At 35.4% G+C, this 16,766-nt stretch overlaps 1 protein-coding gene across 2 annotated transcripts in view; it reads right to left on the reverse strand.

The window, feature by feature from the left end:
* SRBD1 (S1 RNA binding domain 1) overlaps window positions 1-16,766 on the reverse strand; it is a 124,419-nt gene that overhangs the window by 24,511 nt on the left and 83,142 nt on the right. The gene's annotated exons all lie outside the window — the stretch shown is intronic.

Below are 16,766 nucleotides of genomic sequence, written 5' to 3' on the forward strand. Positions count from 1 at the left end.
TTTTGAAGATTATTTGTGGTTTCTCCAAATGTTATATTGTTATAGGATAAATTGTTATCCTATGTACTTAACTCTGATTCATTTCTTGTTTCAAAACTCCAAATTCTGTTTATTTTAACAGCATATTGCTATTACTGAAATATCCCAGGAGAAAGAAATGGATTTAGATTTTCAAAGAAAATATTAAAAACAAAACCAAAGTCTTTCAGCTCTAACATTTAAAAAAAGTAAGAAACCAAAAATGCACCAGTTTATCATGTAAATGCTTTCAGTCACTTGCAAATTGCTGGAATTAATCTTATATTTACTTGTGCTTGCGTCCTAAAAGAAGCAGTAATAATGCCATGCTTGTCACACAAATTCAGTCCCATTGCTGACACATCTTATTTCTAAATTAGCTCCTGTGATATGAACAAGTTAGCAGAAAATTATGTATACCCAAAAACATCTTCCCCTTTCTAGAGCATGTACAAGTTTTCTCCAATGCTTTTTGTTATGTGACTAAAGAGCAGCAATACAAATTTCAATTGTAATCAACTACATCATTCCTGGAGATTTCAGAGGGACATTTTTGCCAATGAATAGCAAAGGCAAAAATCCAAATTACTACAGGTGGAAAGCCTTGCATTTCATTTTAAATCCAAATATATATTTTGAGGCTCTTAAAGGTCTACAAATACAGGGGATATCCTGCAAAACTAGAGAAAGATAAAGCAAGGACCATCAGGAGTGGAACTTCATGGATCACATGGTTGAATTCAGTTGAAGATTCTCCTGAAGATTGCTGAAGGATAAGAGAAGGAAAAAAGAAAGCTGGCACTAACAGAGGAAGAAGATAGAAGTTAAAAAGCCCAGGTGAGTGTGGTCATGTGTGGGAGCTCTGTTTAGTCTGAAGTCAGGGACCATGCATGGTCCTGCAGCAGATGGGTGAGGGCACAGCTCCCACCAGCCCTACTCAGGGCAAAGCAAGTGCCCAGAGGATGTGAGGAGCTTGCCAAGAGGCTGCACAAACACACATGCTTCTTCCAGCTCTGCTGAAGACATGCTGGGGTTCCTCTCCACCATCTCTAATGAGGAATGTGGTACTTGAAATATTATTAAATACTAGAAAAAAACCATAAATTAATTTAAGGGTATTTTCTATAAAGGGAAGATTAATATAGCTGATGCATATTTTATTGCCTCATATAACAAACTCATAGATGTCTCATATAAGAAACTTCTTAATGCTTTTCTCAAATTTAGTATGTACACCTAGCAACTACTACATCAGGTTACTCACACCAGCAATGCACTGAGAATGTATTTCATACAATGACACATCCATTCCCTCATTAGGAAAAAATGTAGATGCCAAAAAATGACATTAATAGTTTTTTTTAGCCCCACATCCTACAGAATTAGTGACTATTTAGAAATAGTCAAGATACAATTAAGAAGGGAAAAAAAAGTTTTTATTTAAGGTGACACTACCTTCTGAAAATGCTTGCTGAAAAAAGCTTTAAGGTAATTAAACTTTTTTCAACCTCTCACCCAGGCCCCCATCTTTTTTTCAAGTGGATCAGCTCAAACTGAATATGCTTAAAGAACTCTTGCAAATCCTGCTGCTAACTCTTTATCTTCTATTTGCTTCCTCCTTTACTTTGATCAGAGACTCCTTCCCCTTTGATTCTCAAGTTCTTCCACAGCCTAGCTAAAAGAAAAAATGAGCTAGGAATGAAACAGAATGCAAGGCACTGCCTTGCAGAAGACAGCCAAACCCAAATAAAGCAAGCTTATTTTCTCTGCTTACTAAAAAGCAGAGAAAATAAGTGTGATTGGCATATGGCAACTCAAAAAAGTCGGAGTAGTGTTTACTGAATGACCCGTGGAAGACTGAAAGCTGACAGAAAACCAGGAAACATGTGGAAAAACAGAAGTTAGCTCAGTTAGCAGCAGTTATGGATTTGACAGGCAGAGTACATAAGCATCCATTGTGTCATTCACATCTTTGATAAATGAAAGCAATTTCAGCACCACTCATTACATATAACAGCAAATTATGTTTAAAGAAAAAGAATAAGTAAGCAACTGGCAAAAAATCACTATGGTATAGTAAGCTTATGACTTTTCAGAAATGTGTTCTGCACTAAGCTTAGCAAAATTTGCATTAAAACATGTATTTAGCACTTTTTGTATTACATATATAGCACTAACAAAGTGTTTGCACATAGGAGGTTGAAAAGTTGACGGGTCTCAAATTAGTTGTGCTAACGTGTCAGCACTAAAATGTGCTTAATGACAATTTTAACAAGTGAACAAGAACACAAACATTTCTGTCGTTCTCAAAACCAAGCAACATTTCAGAACCACCATCACCATTGACAGTGTATGATTGTTATTGCTAGTGCAATTAGCATAATATAAAAATTGAGGAATGAAAATGAACCAGTAAAATGGCACAAACAAGAACACTACATGTATTACCCCCTACATGAAAATAGCAATTCAGTACTCTTGCAGTAGACACATTTTATTCAAATAAGTAAGATCTCAGCAGGTAGAGAGAAAAAAAATACAAATCAAAGAACGCTTATTTTACCAGCACCCCTAAGAGAAACTGTAATTTGTGCCCTTATAACATAGTCCTTACTTATATTCAGGATCTGGAAATTCCTTCAGCAGCCTTCTTTAAAACATTAAAAAACCCCCAGTATTTCCAAATATGTAAAATAATACATAATTCTGTAGTGCAACTAATTTAGAAACAATGTTTGGAATAAAGTTTTTTAGGTTTACCCTAATGTAAAATCTGTAAACAATAATCGCAGTACTATTAAAAACTTATAAAGTTTACAAGATACTTACCAAGTCAGAGCTTTTAACTATTGTATATATGAATATATTCATTGCAAATCTGTAATCTGATCACAGCATCATTCATTTTAAAAACTGACCTCTATTTCCTTTGAAAAATCTTTTATTTTATAATTAACCTAAAACTGAAACTTTTAGGCAAGCTTGGCAAAACATAAGAATAGAGTTAGAAATTAAGTACTTGAAAAATTAAGACCTAATGCTTTAGAAACTCCAGAAAACAATTTTAAAATCAGGTATCATCATGAATTCTAATTATAAAAACTTTTTGTCCAAAAAACAACTATTGGCTCAGTTTTAATAATACTTGTAAAGTAGTAAGGGGAACAGAGTTCTCTATTTGTACAAACATTTACAACTCCAAGTTGGTATATCACTGAGCGAGAGAGGAACTAAAATCATCTCTGATTTTGTAGCACTTATGTCTGCCTCTCACCACTTGCAGATGACTTACAACTTGCAGAATCAAGGCTCCCTTGAAATCACTGGCTGATGGCCCTTTGCATTAATTAAGGGCAGAAGTCCAGTAGCAGTTTTATCTGTGCTTTGTAGCACTGGGAGTTAAGATATGAGGTAGCAGATGGATCAATCAAATATTAGACAGGATTGTTCAATGTGTGTCAGCTTCAGCAAATTATTAGTTACACTAAAATAATCCAGAATTTTTAAATATGAAAAAATAAATTGTTATAGGGTGTTCTTTTTTTTGGTAGAAAATTTGTATTTTAAGAACAGCAAACGACAGTTGTTCTCAATAACCTAGATTAGGGTATCAGGCTTTCGATGAATCCTCACACAAATTATCAATGGCTCCGATAGGAAATTAGATAACTGAGACGCCTTAGATCAGCTATGGTCAATCTTTCTCTTCTGGAACACACAAAGATTGGCAAAGAAGCTCAAGTGCAAGTCTTGTAGAGATTTCTAAAGCACCTAGCTGGGTAAGCTGATGCAAAGAGTGGAGCTAATTCAAATACTGTTGTGACGGAAAAGACAGCTTGTCTGGAGACTTGTCATCACTAACTGGCCCAAGCAACATCACCCCTCCCCTGCAAAAGGAGGTTACATGGACAGCTACTGCCCTTCCCAAACTGCAGATTTATCTCAAGACAGAGATATAACAGAGGATGCAAGTCATGGCCACACAAAGATTTGGCGTGTACCACCCAAAGTACAAAGGCAATTCTTGCATCCAAAGGCAATCCCACAAATACACATTTCTATGGTGGACACACCAGTAAACTTAGAATAATAATTAGCTTTTTATATGATTGCAAAACCAAAGAAAAGTTTGAGGACAACAAAAATATGAATGTCCATTAGAGGAAAAGTTTAAGAAAACCACTCAATTTTTCACTCTTTAAAAACACAGGCAGTCAAGAATATGAAGAGGAAAATGTAGTTCCTGAGCCTAGAAAATCTGCATGTTAGAGTAGTGCATTCTCACAAACTCTGAAATCACTTAATAAAACATCACCAGTACTCAACTTCTTCCAGACTTTCAGTGGCAGAAAAGGCATAGCTGGTACTGCAGAGATACAAAGTGGTGACTTTTGGTTTTGGTGTACTTTACTCAGACTACTTTGACCTGTAGGTGACAGAGCTTCTGGGAGATATATGCTTACAGAAACAGTTTTGGTTTTGCTAGGCTATTCTAAAATTAGAATAGTAATAACCTCCCCTGCCACAGTCACACATATATTGCAGAACCTTTAAACTTCACACTACTTCAGTATAGGTACCTGAAAACAGTCCCAGTCTCACAGACAACAAATCAAACCCACAAGAACTTAGTGATTTCTCCTTAACTAAAAAAGAAGTAAATGAAGCAGAAAGGACCACAATTCTTCATTTCCTGACTACAACCCAAGCATCATTACCCAGAGGTGAACAGGACACGTTTTGCTTCTCCAATATTTTATGATGCTCATGCATTGATCGCTGTGTTTGCTGATTGCTTGGACCAGGGACAGCTTACAAATGTTTCTGTATCTTTGCTTTCAGCTGTCCATGTATCAGCACAAAACAAAACACAGCTTCTAAAGTAAAGGACATTTTGAGCTAATAACCATTTCTCATTGAACCACTGTCTTATTACAGCAGGAGTGAAAAAAGTGCTGTAACTGAACCTGTTATATCCTCTTCCAGAGGAAGTGATGATATGAGTTCATTGATAAAAATTAGTCTGCCCTCTATCATAAGTTTTTTTCAAGTAGGAATCAAGATTTGGATGCAACTAGGCTGTCCCCTCAGACTAATAGATTTAAGGTCTACACAAGAAGTTGGAAAATGAAACTATTTAATACTCAGTCAAATCCTAACAGTGGGAAAAGTGTCTTCAAAAACTCATTCCCAAGTTCCCCTGTTGCTCTTAACTTCTAGCAACATCAACCAGACCACCCCACATGTACAACCAAATAGGACAAATGCCTCCAACATTGTTTCAGTCAAGTATCGTCTCAGTCAAGTACATTCCTAAGATACTGTCATTGTAAAACAAGGTATGTGAAAAAATTAAAAATGGCTTGTACTTTGATTTGGGGGTTGGTGGGGTTTTTTGTTTCTTTGTCTATTTCTGCTGTTTTGTTTTGGTTTCCTTCTTCCCTTTAAGTTAGGTAGGATTTATGAGGAACACATTTTTATTATTTCATGTATACATCTAAGAGAGAACTGGAAACAAACATCCAAGTGGTTCAAGTTATACACATAGCAAAGACCTCTAAGTGTGAGGGATGGAAAAGTGGTCCAAAGTATATCGTAAAACAGCTAAGTTAGCAAAATGAAAGAGAATTGCGCAAACATGATGGCACATCAAATGAGAGAAATAATTATTCCCTCTTGAAAATGTTTTTCAACAGAAGACAAAACGCTTCTAGCTCCAGCAGCCATTCTGAAATTTATACTTGGAACAAACAAGAAGCTACAACTGATGTTCTTTATAATGCCTTATGCACAGATATGTTCTTTACGTACTCTCAGTCTTCTCCATCATTCAATTCTAAAGCTTCAGAAAATAAATGGATATCTCACCAGGTTTTTCAAGAAAGTTTAATTTCTTCCTTTTTCTATCTGCACATGCTGCACCTCATTGTGCTAAAATATGCATTTTCTTCATCTGGAATCTTTAAGTCACAGTCAGTGAAAGAGTTCTCTTGGACAGCTGCAGCTTTAGAACATTTTCAATAACTACTAACACAAAACAAGCACAAAAAAGTTAGCTATGAAAAGCTTATTACACAGCAAACTGAAATTTCAGCAACAAAATTCCTTTGTCACATACAAGAGTGTTATAATACAGTCCAGTTCCAGCATACAGTCTCTTCAGATGCCAGACATATAAATCCATGCTGCCATTTTCAGAAGACTATTGCATTTGCGTAGAATTTACTCTTATTTTCACCTGGTTCAATGTTCAATGGTTTCAGAAAGCATTCATATCTTTAAAGAGTTTATATCATTATCTATTTTCTATTTGTCCTAGTTAAGGGACAAGAAAAACAGGCAAAAAACACACTCATGGGAAAAAAGCACATTCTGAAAGGTATCTCACTCAGGATGCAGACACTCCAAGAAATAGAAGCCTTAGCAAACTTTTTCCCAAAGCCCTGAAAAACTAGTCCCAACAACGCATTAAGATATGCCATTTACTTGGGACACTAGCTTTTTAGAAAAGATTGTGGAAGAAGCATAATGCCTTCTTAAATAGAGCTGGAAAATTATATGGTTCCTAGTAATAGCAATGCTGGATCAGATCTCAGGATGTGATAAAAGAAAAAGACACTCTAATGACATGCACACAGAGGGAAGGAATGCTATGAAAATAAAGACATGGACATTCCATTCTGCACACAGTTCAAGCCAATAACTGCACCCTTCTTATCCACACTTGTAAGATCTTCCAGCAAAATGCATGGGTTCTGTAACAGCACTACTCAGAATTAAGTACTTAATTAAGACTTAATTAATTAATAATTAAGTACAAACTAATTACCTGGTCCTCAGGTAAACAAGGAAAAGCTATGACAGGACCAGATTTACCTGAGATATCCCTGAGATATTAATTCATGGCAACATAGATACATAGCATCCATCAGCACAGCTTTACTACAGCACTGTAGAGAAAAGCAGTTGCAGAGGAAGAGGCCCCTGACAGAAACTTACACTTTCTAAAAAGACAAGACTGAGAGCATGATCAGGAACATTGCTTTAGAACAGCCTTAATTAAAAGTAGCCTTCATCTATAATTTAGGAGTAAATGGATTTGTCACTGACTTCTTTCACCAAAGAGACAGAAATTTAGGAGGACATAAAAATAACAATTCCTTTACTTCCCTGCTCCAGCTCATTATATCCATCAGACAAAGTAAAGCAAAATGATAGACAACTATACAGCAGGAATAAAGGTGGGAGAAAAAATACTCAAATGGAGGGGGAGGAGTTTAATATTTGCAAAGATTGTCCAGATGATCAACCCACCTACTCCGAGGTCTTGTGATGTCTAAATTTATGATCATCTTAAGGGAGCAAACAGGTATGAAAATTTTCATTCACAGCATGCTTCTATACAAGGTGAGAATGTAAACTTGAAATAGAAGTAAAACTAAAATTGAATTAGAGGAAAAGCAAGGAAAAAAAAAAAAACCGTGTTAGAAGGCTATTTAATTCCTCTGTCCAGACATACATGTCAACCCTGGAAGAAGTCCAGGTTCACTGCAGAATTTTTATTTTGCTCTGTAATAATAACATACAGTACTTAAACCACTACAAATAAGAACAACATTTGTTCATGTTAAACAAATGAGTTTGAAGACCCTAAATGTATGCTTACCTGGCTGAAACTAATGTTTTTCATTAAAATTTTAACTAGCAAGCCAAGATTTCTGTGACTGCAAATCACTAGTGTTTCAGTCTTTAATTTGATAAACATTAAGTCTTAACATATCTTTCTCAAAAGAACAAAAAGATGTCACACGAAATGACCATACACACTCCTGAAATTTTACCACAGATTGCTACAAAAGGAATACCAGAAAAAGTTACCATTAAATTTGTAATTAAAAAAAAAAACCAACCAATTTTAAATGTTAAGTACTATTGCTGAGGAGTTATTAAAAAAATCCAACCTGTGCTACTATGCATGGGAATAAATGTGAAGCAATAGCATGTTGGTTAGTCTCACCTGTTCTTTGTATTCTAATTATTTAGAAATTATTTACATGAAAAATGTCTATTTGCAATCAGTAATACATGAAGAGAATGTATTTCTATAGCAAATGACATGGCAGACAGCATTCCCAAAGGGTAATCAATCATGTTCCTCTGCATCCAATGGGACAGCAGCCATTTACCTGTAGCCCCTGTATTGCAAGTGGAGTTCAAGGTCCCAGTACTCCCCTCTGCATTTTGCATTGTTTGGGTCCAACTTCACAACAGCTCAACTTTCCTTTGAAGCACTGCCACATCAGGGCTGTTTAAGAATGAAATCTGCTTGCCTTTAGGGCTTGATTCAGTTAAAGGGCAAAATCCTGGCTCCATTTGAAGTCAGTGGGCAGTTTGCCATTTAATTCAATTCGTCTCCTATTTCACAGTGACCTTAAGGGTGTACCAAAAAGCTTGTGCCCATGTATCCTGCTTTTGCTTGCAGGAAAATGTGGTGGCACGCACTAGCTCTTAACAGTAATGGCTGGTGGCAACTAGAATGCTTTTACTTTGAACATTCACATGAAGCTCACAAGCATTCACAAAAAGTTACAGAACAGAACTGTAAACATTGGTTCATCAACAAAGTTTATCTTCTGGTCGGGGATCAAAAATTCATTTTAAAATTTACAAACTACAGAACATACACCTGAGAAAACATTCACTTTCACTTAGTCTAGATCATTTCAAAGAAAAGGATGAAGCAAGTCATATTTTATTTCACCACAAGAAGTCCCACGGTTTTTAATATTAACTAAAATGTAGCTGTCCCAGTGCCAGATCACAAACATCTCAAAAGACCTAAGCAGGACATATTTCACATTACCACCTCGGCACCCTGAACAAACTACAGTGGCATAGGGTTGGATGAATGTACCAATTTGTGTATCACCATGGGCAGGTGCAAATCTATAGGGAAGGTTTTATACAAGCAACTCAGCAGTTAAAAGAACAGTTGATCAGAAATTCTGTGGTATATAGCTCAATAACTTACAATTACTTGTAATCAATGGCACTCTTACTCATGTCTTTAGAAAACAAGATTTAAATGCTCCCAAATAAAATCATACAAATTTTCTCTTACAGGACTGTACCAATAACCTGTGGAAAACCCCAAATATCTTCCCATGTTTTACTTCTCACACCCAAGTAAAGCCATCCATCCAGTGACAGATGCTGGGATGCTTGCAGCTCTACTTTTTTTCAATTCCCTTACATAAATAGTAATCTCTTTCAAAGTTAAAAATACTCCTTTTCCTTCCCAGCTAATGTATATGGGTACTTAATATCCTTATTTAGAAGCTTGGCAAGATACACATAGGGAAACTAATTTTGCATAATGTCTCTCTCTTTCCTGCTTTCAACATCCTGGCATAGTATTAAAGATCAACTCAGTAAAATCGACAGCAGAATATTTGTGCACTGCTTTCTCAGTTTTTGACTAGAAATTACATCAGTAATCAATGCTCAGAAAAAATGCTTCTACCATAAGCTTTTTGTCATACCCAAAATTTTAAGTAATAAAGGCTGCAGTTAGTAATTTTTATTTTAAGACAGACACTGTAGTATTTGTACAGACATTAAAAAACATTTTCTACTTATTTTCATCATGTAAAATGAAAATATATTCCATCACTGAAATTATAACATAACGTAGCTTCTGCTAGCTAGCCCAGGAGAGCGAGAAAGGGGAATGCCAATTAATCCAATTACTGACAGAGAAGCTATCAGGATGAGTACTTATCAGGTCAGGTACAAAAACACATCAGAAGCAACAGTGTTAAAAAAACAGAAAAGAAAAATGAAAAAAGAAAAAAGCTCACACTCCCTGTGCTGAGTAGCACTATTAAATTCAGATGCAGGGTTGTGTTTAGGTTGGACAGGCCCCAACAGTAGAACAAAGTCAGTCTGTCTCAGTACCATAACCAAATTCTACAAGTTAACAGCTTTTCATGAAAAGCTGCCATTTCAAAATGTCAATCAAACCTGAATATAAGTGGGAACTCCTGCAGAAATAACCAGCTGCAGGTTTGAAAAACATTTTTCACTGAAAGTGGAAACACAAAAGATGTTTGAATGAGATCTCTTTTCATTCCTGTAACAGTAGACGGTCATTTTCACAACATCAAGGACAAAAACACAAGACAAAACTGCAAATAATGTCTTGAAAGAACCATTTGCAGGGGTGATGAATGATTCAAGTTACAAATGACAGAATTATTGGCAAATGGAAACTCATTAATATGAAAAAGCTTCTCTTATAAGACTGCAGTTTGTCTCCACTTTCTCTCATTGTATCTGAATTATTAGGTTGTATTAATTTCATTGCGTGTTTAGTACTGGCTTTCTCACCTTGAAGCAGCAGCTTGCACTAAGATCATCCGATTTGCAGCGTAAGTCTTTTGGGGGTTTATGTGTTTAGTAAACAATTGAATTACTTTCAGGTATTAAAAATGCAGATTCTAACAGAGAAACTAAAACTTATGATCTACCCATAGAGAACACAAGTTTTCCAATTCAGTTCTGGACATACAAACATAAATAAGTCATATTTATTCAGTTAACCAAGGGAAAAAATATTCATACAAGTGTACATAATGGAAAAGCAGCTTATCAAAATCACTTTGGCCACATTCTCCTTTCTAAACAATTTGGCATGAACAAAGCCATTTTCTCTACCATCTGAAAGATGCATGGCATATCTGAAAATGAATTTGCTGTCCAAATATGAGCTTCATCAATTTCTTATTCAACAACTGGACTGATATAGCAGTGTTTTGTTGCACAAATTTCCACATTCAATGTCACGAAACAAATGTAGTCAACAGGGAGATTTAGTGAAGAGTTAAAAGAGTATATAAGATTCCCCCCTCCAAAAGGTAACACCTGCACTGTAGTATCATTGTCTATTTTGCTTATTATTAATAAATAATAAAAGTAATTTGCACAGTAGATGAACACCTCATCATGTCTCAGAACATAGAGTATTAACATAGACATAGTGCTGTAATAATATTTATCTCCTTCCAGCATGACTATCACTATGATCATCAGACAAATGAGAAAATATTAGCTCTTCTGAATGACAACACCTTTATCTTAAGTTATGCTTTCCAAACTGAAAACACATTTACATAAAAATCAAAAATGAGGATCTGATTAAACAGCGTAGTTATATTAAATGTAATTGAACACACTTAAGCTGTAAGACTTTGAAGAGCTGGAAATAACATAATTCTTCAGCAGCATTCTCTGAAAAATAAGATGCTACACAACATAAACTGAAACAACTTGTCACTTATAACCTCACTGTACTGCAATATCAGTTACACCATCCAATTTCACACTACAGTACTGTTTTCTATAGAATACATTAATTTCTGATATCTCAGATCTTAATCTTCATATTACCCTGAATAGATACATATTACACTGTAATATGCATTTCTCTAGCTGCAGGCTGCAGCACACTACCAGCTACCTTAGAACTTTTCCTTACACTCGACGTTCACTTCAGTAGAATCACAGTAGAACAGTAGAAATTTATCAATGCTGCTCCCAACAAGAAGACAAAAAACATAGCAAGATTTTTTTATCACTAAATCTTGTTCTTATAGTTTGGTATCACCAACATTTGTTTTTAAGTAAGCTGGAACATATATGCTCAACTCTGAGGTTTTGGGGTGAATAATTCACAGTATGAAAAAATAGCTGAAGCAAGATTAACTTGATCATAAAATGCTGCTACCATGCCATTTAAAAACTGAGACAGAAAAAATAAAAGAAGGAAACAAACAAACTGTGCCAAACCTAGTGCCTTAGCAAGCAGAGTGTTTTTGAACATTCTTAAAAGCATTTACTATTTACTTCAGGAAACAGCTTACAAGTCAAAACATGCTGGAGATTTTTTCATTTTGTTTTGCTTCGAGCTGCCAATTGTTAGTCAAGATTACTACTCATTTTACAGGAGTGTTAAGAATGCAAATGGTTAACAGTAGTATAAACTATATACTTGGTTTAAGTTTGAATGTCTAAAACTATTACACACTGCATTCATCTGCATTCCCTGTTTATGGGAATGAAATATGTAGTCATTTGAAGTCCACAATATGTATACTGTGTTTGTAATAACTGCAGATTTTACAAGCACATTATTCTTTCCATTAGGATTAAAACCTCACCGAATAGCAATTTGTGAAAGAATTCTAGCAGGGCCCTGAGCCCAGAACTCTGACCTCTGATGAGATGCTTGGCAGCAACAAACTCTAGGTCTAAGCAAAACATCTGGTTTGAGTTAGACTTCCTGAAAAAACAGCCCCTGTACTGGGGAAACTGGTATTCACTCAGCTTTGTCTATACACTTTGACTGACTGCAACACTGTTGAGGGGGGGTGTGAGGAAGAGAAAAAAGTGCTTTGCCAGAATGCACGTCAATCACTGCAGGCTTCTTGGTGGCCTCCGAAGAGCCAGGCACTCACGCTAGGAGACACTGCACGCGTTTGTTCAAGCTTCTTGGGATTTTTGCTATTGTACTCCAGAGCTCAATGTTTTTTTTCAGAATTAGTGCCGACTCTGAATTATCTAATCCAAAACTACACTTGAGTTCAAAATATAAATTTTGCCTGAAGAAATAGTTTCTGCAGATTCTTTATAAACAATAATTGTTTTATCATCCTTTTTCTTACAAATTTAGACAATCACTATGATCATAAAATGAATGAGGATATTCCCAACAAAAACACAAACTCTCGCTGCCAAGAAATTTGTAAGAACAGCAACAGCTTTTGGTTGGCACCCAAGATTTTTCATAGGCAGCCCATTGTTGCATGCAGTACCTAGAGATAAGAGTAGGATAGAAGGGTAACTAAAGAGAATGCTGATACAGAGGGGTGGGTGTCCTGAGCCTCCTGCTCTCAGACCTGTAATCAGCAAATGCTCCAGCAAGAAGGATAAGAAAAGGATAGAGCCGGTTCCTGCTTCTCACTTTCCTGAGATGGGAAGTACACGCAAGCACACGGTAGGTGAAAGTGTAGAAATGCACAACAATTGCAGGCTTGGCATGAGCTGCACTTTGTTCAAGCTGGCAGCCCAGGTAAGGAGCACAAGAACAGCTTGGTGCGGTGGGTAGGACACAGCTTCACTTTGAGACACGACTGTCAAGAAGTATGTGGCCAAACTCAATTCACCAGATGGTTTTTTTGCAGGACACTTTGCATTTTTAAGCCTCATAGTTTTAAATAGTTTAGCCATAATAATGAAACAGCTAGCAGTAGTTACTGAGACCTGTTACATTAACAGATACACAATGCAGCATTAAATATCTCATATAGGCTAGGGAAGCTCAAGATAATTGAATTTGAAAGCAACAGATAGAGAATTTAGTGGAGATTTCTGTCAACACATTCAGCAATGCTGCATCTACACACATGTATGTATAAGAGATGTGTGATAAAATTTATCTATGCACAACTTTACTGTGTACAGAGAAATTTACCTTTAGGCACTATTAGTAGGCACTGTTTATATTAGCTGAATACTTTTTCTGTACACTGTCTACTTAATAAAATATATTGTTGTAAAAAAAAGCATCAGAAAAAAATTCATCTATCTACTCCTCTATTTTATACAAGTCTGTCATATGACTGTATATTGTTAATGTACTCATAGTTTATTTTCTTCCTGTGATTGCTAATGCAATAATATTTTTATGCCTGTTCTAACAGTAACTTTACACTGGAATTAAATGTCAATTTCTACTTTCCACCTCCAAAATTTTAAATTAAATGTCATTGATATCAACCCCTTGCATTCAGGCAAAATGCAGCCACCAACTCACAAAGGGACATTTATAAAATAAGCCTTGCTTGTTTGAACTGCAACACTGCCATCACTGGACTTTCAGCTGGGAGACTTAAATAAATAAAAATAAACCAAAGTAATAAACATCATGTTTTATGGAGCTCCACAGAATTAAAAAAAAAAAAAAAAAAACGAAAGAAAAAAAAAAGAAAAAAGAAAAGAGGTCCTCCTGGCAAATGTGAAATATTAGACTGAAAAGCTGCCTCTCTCATTCTGGAAGACTTCTGGCCCCACTACTCAAAGTCATTTATGAAGGGCAGTCAGCTGTGGGCAACAGGGCCACCCACACAAGTGCCCATTATGCCCTTTGGAACTGTAAAAAGATGCCCTTCTGTCCATGACTATATAGAAAACAAAAAAACATTCCAAAGTAAGGCAACTTAGGAAATTTCTGAGTGCAACACGAGTAATGAATCCTACAAACATCTCAAGCAACACAAGGCAGGTGGAAAAACAGAGCTTCTTAGCCCGAGGCTTTGTAATATATAGTTATGTTCTCCATGGAGCTAAGTTTTTCTCCTACTGATGAGATTCCAGTGGCCCTGTTATCCTAATGTATGCTATGAAACAGGTTTTTTTGCTTTTGGAGAAATAAATCACATATGTCCATAGACATCAGTTTTCTGGAAGACTGAATATAATTTTAGAATCATCACCATCAGCTGGTTGACAGCAATAAAGACAACATTCACTTTAAATAACCCTGAATTATATACAGTTGAGTAAATTAGAATTTGTTTTGCTTTAAGGTCTTCCAAAGTTGAAGCCAACATGCTGAACAAAAATATTAAACTATCTATAACCCTGTGTCAACATATGATGCTACTGGGAATGGTAAGTGAATTAATTTTCCAAGGAAAATTAATTACTTATGACTTACAGTTGTAAAAGCAAACAACGTAACTCTGGATTAGGGCACATTAATTTCTGTTTGGAGTAGCGATTAAATTAATTTCATATAATTCATGGTATGTAATGGAAAGCAGAACAAAGATGAAATCTTAGACAATGACTGACACAGAAAAAAGTGTATATTTATGTTCCTGATACAAAAATAAAGGTCACAGATATTAATCACTGTCTAGCGAAACACTATTTTAGTTTCTAAAATGTTTTTTTCAAAACTGTTTGTTAGGATAAGTGTTATTAGCAAGATAAAAATCTAAAAAGCAACAAATTACAAAACATCAGAGAAATCTTGCATGCTATATTGTCTCAGTGAAAAAAGACAACAGCTTTCAGTGATGTCTTTTGAATGACATAATTGTCACAAAATTATCATGAGGAACAGCAACACTAACTTAAATTCCTCCTGCATTAATTTAAGTTCATCTTACTTCTTGCTATTCAAGAGGGAGAAAGGTTTTATCACGGGTCCAATATTAAAACAAATATGTACATTAACATATTGTATTAATTTTATCAGTTACTTACATTTTATAGTAAACAGCTAATGAGAAAAATTAATTCATAGCCTAAGTAAACATATGAAAGAATTCTTTCAGCATTCCATAATTTGGTATTTGTTAAAACTACATAAAAATAATTATCTTATGAATTTCATTGCAAAACATCAAGTTCTTGTTTTATTTAATACCAACCAATGAAACTATATATATTAGCAAATCATTATGGTTTTAAAGTATCATAAGAATTTTAATTGCCACTTCTGTTCTCCCTACTGAAAGACAGCACAAATTTATTGCTCATTCCAGATTTTTGGGTATCAAATCAACAGCTGCTGTGCTACAAACTCACATGGAATCACTCAAAAACATGATAGTATTAGTATATTTCCTTATGAGTCAAATGAATATACTGTTAATTCATGAAACCAAAACAACAGATGACCACTGCACAGCAAGCAGTGACTATGGAATTCCAGCAACAAATAATATTTACATTTGCACTGTTTAAACTGGCCCCCCCACATACTCAAAGCAAGTGATTCACATCCCTACTGACACTTTTACCTGACTTCAGACACTAAAGAGATGTTTTTATTATGTAATAGTTTTAACAATTTGATCATTATAGTATTTATATTAAAATCTGAATATAATTCATAATAAATCACCTTAGAAATTAATTTACTTCACATAAAAGATAGCTGACCCTGAAACACAAATTCACAAACACAAACAGCTCATAATGGGTACAGGTAACGCCATAAGTAATCTGCAGCTCTGTTTTTTATGGTAGTATTTTAAAGACTGTCTCAAAAATGTGAAGAACTTTAGTTATGAAAATTTAACAGAAACCCAGATGAAAGGAGCTGAACAATTCTTCAGTGCTCAACTTGCGTATTTTCACTTAAAGTTATTAAACACTTGAAATGTAAACAGGAAACCCAACAGCATCTCATACATTACAGAAGCTGTTCAATCAAAATACTTTTACAATACTTTTACTTCATCATCATCTTTTCTGTTTCAGCTTTTAGTCAACCAAGTCAAAACAAGTTTTTCCAATCCAATGCACAGAGAAGCCATATCAAGCTGAGCTGCAGGATATGAGCCTCACAATTCCCATTTGGCTCCTCTTGCCACTTGGCTCCCCCATCAGAACAGTCTTTCAAAAAGTTTAATATGCCTGGTGGATCTTCACTCAGGTGGGCAGCCTGTTGAATTAGCTCTGCCCAAGTACATTTACAAAACTGGGGAAAAAAAAAGTCAAACTGCAATATTAAGCAGGCTTGCAGAGAGGGTACCCTACATCTGGGCAATTCTGCTCACAACTTTCTATGTGCTGCTTTTATAGAGGTCTGGAAGTAAACAACCTTTACACCTATTTTCCATGAACAATAACACATCTCACTTTAGCCCTATTACAGCATGAATCACAAGTCTGTT

The sequence above is a fragment of the Melozone crissalis genome, unplaced genomic scaffold, assembly GCF_028551555.1.
Source record: "Melozone crissalis strain CALT ecotype California unplaced genomic scaffold, PUWL_Pcris_2 ptg000027l_1, whole genome shotgun sequence".
Taxonomy (NCBI): domain Eukaryota; kingdom Metazoa; phylum Chordata; class Aves; order Passeriformes; family Passerellidae; genus Melozone; species Melozone crissalis.